This window comes from Bombina bombina, chromosome 6 (assembly GCF_027579735.1).
Source record: "Bombina bombina isolate aBomBom1 chromosome 6, aBomBom1.pri, whole genome shotgun sequence".
NCBI classification, from domain to species: Eukaryota; Metazoa; Chordata; class Amphibia; order Anura; family Bombinatoridae; genus Bombina; species Bombina bombina.
Window position 1 is genome coordinate 260,867,359 of NC_069504.1, and position 3,778 is coordinate 260,871,136.

At 31.3% G+C, this 3,778-nt stretch overlaps 1 long non-coding RNA gene across 1 annotated transcript; it reads left to right on the forward strand.

Annotated features, from left to right (window-relative positions):
* The first annotated feature begins 915 nt into the window (after positions 1–915).
* On the forward strand, positions 916–3,221 carry LOC128665022 (uncharacterized). Its single transcript, XR_008402966.1, has 3 exons — positions 916–966; positions 2,628–2,693; positions 3,193–3,221. It is a non-coding gene; the product is annotated as an uncharacterized LOC128665022 (long non-coding RNA).
* Positions 3,222–3,778: the final 557 nt, after the last annotated feature.

A 3,778-nucleotide genomic window follows, 5' to 3' on the forward strand; every position in this document is an offset into this window, starting at 1 on the left:
TACCTACTCCCTTATGAGGTGACTTTATGCGAGCTCCTCACTCTCCGGGTCCCCAAAAGATTTAGATCCTCGCCATCCTCGGCCTCCTCTTCTTCCCTCCCAGCTGCGGGATCTGAAAGTCCTGACGCGAGGGCCAGGGCAACTGCTTCTCCGTCCGGTGGCCTGGGAGGAGATGAAAGAGAATCTGAACCAGGTAACTATCCAACTTCATATAATATCTTAATATTTGATTAGAATTTTAAAAAATGTGTATATAGTCAGATACTAAACCTATACAGATCTCACAACATACACTACATATGATGTTTAGATATCTGATTTTAGATTAGTGACACATGAAATAGGAATGATGTTTCTTGCGCTCTACAGAATATGCGTCACAGAGCGAAAATTGAATTGCGCATACACGTTAACATGGGTTTGCTGTAAGTGGCATTGCTTTATACATGTTGGTCAAATGACGGATGCGTAATTCCGCTTGGAATCATTGCGCAATGATCGCAAAAATTAGAATTGCGCATACACGTTAACATGGGTTTGCTGTAAGTGGCATTGCTTTATACATGTTGGTCAAAATGAAATGTGAATTATTATATATGTGAAGAATACAGTATTCTTATTTTCAATATTATACATAATAAAAAAAAAAATAGCAGAATCCAAATAAATAATAACATATGCCCATCAATTGATGAGAATGAAATAACACAAAAAAATAATTAAAGCTACAGTAAACAACACAACTGATTGAAAATAAGAGTACAGGATATATTTATCATGAATTGAATTGAGGAAACAATTAACTCATGGGACTACCAAAAGATTAATAGTTTTTAATTGATTTGCTAATAATGTAAAGATTTTAAACATGGCATGATTTGTATTAATGATATCCAATCCTCATTTAATATATTACAGATCTGGATGTTGGTGCTGGATCCTCAAGCCAGGGCTTGTCACAGTATGGTATGTCTCATTTTAATTGACATTTGTCTTAGAAACATGGACAGAACATTACATACTAAATCCACATTGTTCAATATTTATATGTATCTGCAAAATGGATTATTAAAATATTTACAAATAAGATTAAAAAAAAAAACATAGGATTACATTGTAAGACTACTCTGAATTTTTATCGAATTTAAGATATCCCATCTATTCTGGATATCTTAATTTTAATGTAAGATTCTTTGAATGTCCAATTTATATTCTTCCCTTGTGTATTGCTTAATCTTATTTGTATACATTTTGAAAAAATTCACACACTTTTGCATATGTTTTGATTTTAAAAATATAGATTCCATTTTTGAAATTGATCACGTCATTTAAGGGACATGCCAACTAAATTTTACATTGAATGATTTTTAAACGTGATTTTATTGTTTTGTTTAAACATTTTATGAGCTACATTGGTTCAGTCTATTGTTTAAGTTCTTCTAAAAACATATTGATTTTGGTTTAGGTTAAACAATGCATTACTGGTATTATTCGGCTGTTTTTTTATGCATAAATTGGCATTGGGTCAAAAGTTAAAATCATGTGTTCAGATAACAGTAGTACATAGTTTCAAAAAGTATACAATTACACATTTAGAGCTTCATGTCCCTTTAATAGATGAAAATTAAATAATTTATCCTTATCCTTAAATAACATATTAGATTGGAATTGCATGCTCAATCCCATTCATTACATCAACATATGGAGTAGAGAATTCATTAACACCAACATTGTCAAATTAATATATTTTTATATTAAAGGGACACTGAGCTAAAATTATTAATGTTATTAAGCAACATTTAAATATAATACTATAATCATATGTGAAATATTCTATTGCTAAATGTATTTTAAAATCAAGAATGTACGTTTATCTGCAGCTCAATTTTGGTTGACCAACCTGGGTTTTTATTGATGATTGGTGGATACCTTCAACAAACAATATTTATTGAATCCAATATTGCTTATCTGCCTTTAAGATTAAAATGTAGCAACATTAAAATTATAATAGGAGTCAATGTTAAATCATTTGGAACAGTTTGAACAGTGAAATCAATGATTGAAATAAATCATGTCAGTGTCCCTTTAATAAACAATAGATTCATTAATCCTTACATTCTTTGGATTAGACAATATTGATATATAATTCACATATTCACTGTTGGAGTTACTTTATAGATATAAGCATACTCTAACAGCACCATGATTACATATTTGTACTAATCAATTTGGTTTGGTATTGTGATCAATATGTGTTGTGTCCTAAACAAAATTAATGTACATTGCACAAATGGCTTGATGTGCCACATGTCTTTGTTTATATTTGTCAACAGCTGTTATTCAAAATGTGGTTTGTGTGTATTCTTTTAAGAACATTGATCAATGGGTATATTTAGATATGTAATAGCATCATATGAGATGAGTTTGATGTCTAATATAGTCAGAAATTAAACATATGTTCAATACATCATTTTTTACAGAATCCCCTTGATTCAATCAAGCATTTTTTTTTATAATGACTGCTCTATTCTTCACATTTTCAAGTTGATTATTCTTATAAATCGATACAGATGTGATTTAGTGCTATCCCAAATGTGTTCACTAATATATATCTATATCATTCATAGTGAGAGTTGGTGTGGGGAGCCCAGAGGAATCCAGCACCGACACAGAGCTGCCTTTGCAGTGTTCTGGTAAGTCCATTGACTCATTTATATGTCATTGAAGGTGTATTGGTAATCAATATTATGAGCATGATTCTGATGAAGCATAACATTTGAAACAAACATATAATTTACTCCTCTGATTATATATTAATTTTCTTGGAATATTGAAAGATTAATAATTAAAACTTTCTTAGTCTACACCTTTGTTATTCAGAAGATGTATAGCATATGTTTGTTTCCATGTTCATTTTTGACAACAATCATCAAGTGATACACACATGAGAAATCTTAAATGTTCTATGTACTATGCTTTTATGATTTTAAAATTAATACAAACAATAAATTGAAAATCTGAATAATTGAGAATAACAAATCTAACGTCATTTGTATGCTCCATCAAAATGATGTAAATCATAACTTTGGGTGTGTATATCTTTAATGCAACATTGATGTGTGTCTTTGAGCAACAGTAACATATGTTATAATATCTGATCTTAACGTGTACACAACATGTTATGTTTTACAGAGATTGATTTAACATGTGGGACGGAGGAGGAAGAGGCTCCCTTGAAGTCTGATGGTATGTGAAATATATCTAACATGTTTCCAACATGTTGCTTTATTGGAAATCATTTTATTGAAGACATTCAAAGTCTACAGCTTTTGCACTTTAAAAAGGAATATTATTTGTCTGTTCAAATACACTACTGCCCCCTTTATATATCAGGCAGCATGAAGATATGCTTGGATTTGTTTAAATATTTGGATTTGAAATTCATGCCATCATGATGTCACATGCATATTCTAGGCCAAACCACAATAATAATTTTATAATTGTACAGACAGTCATTGATATTCATCTGAGTGCCTATATGCATACCATATCCTCATGTCATCATTGTTTAGAAATTCAAACACACTTCTAAGTATATTGCAAACATAATCAAGTTGAAATGCGTTGATTTGATTTCATGATGTATGAGATGTTAATATATTTATAATATTTATTTCAGATGGATCCTCCGCTTCTGGTCATCATTGTTCCTCCCCTGCCCAGTCCCAGGCCCCTGCCCAGCCCCCTGCCCAGCCCCCTGCCCCTCCACAGACCCCAG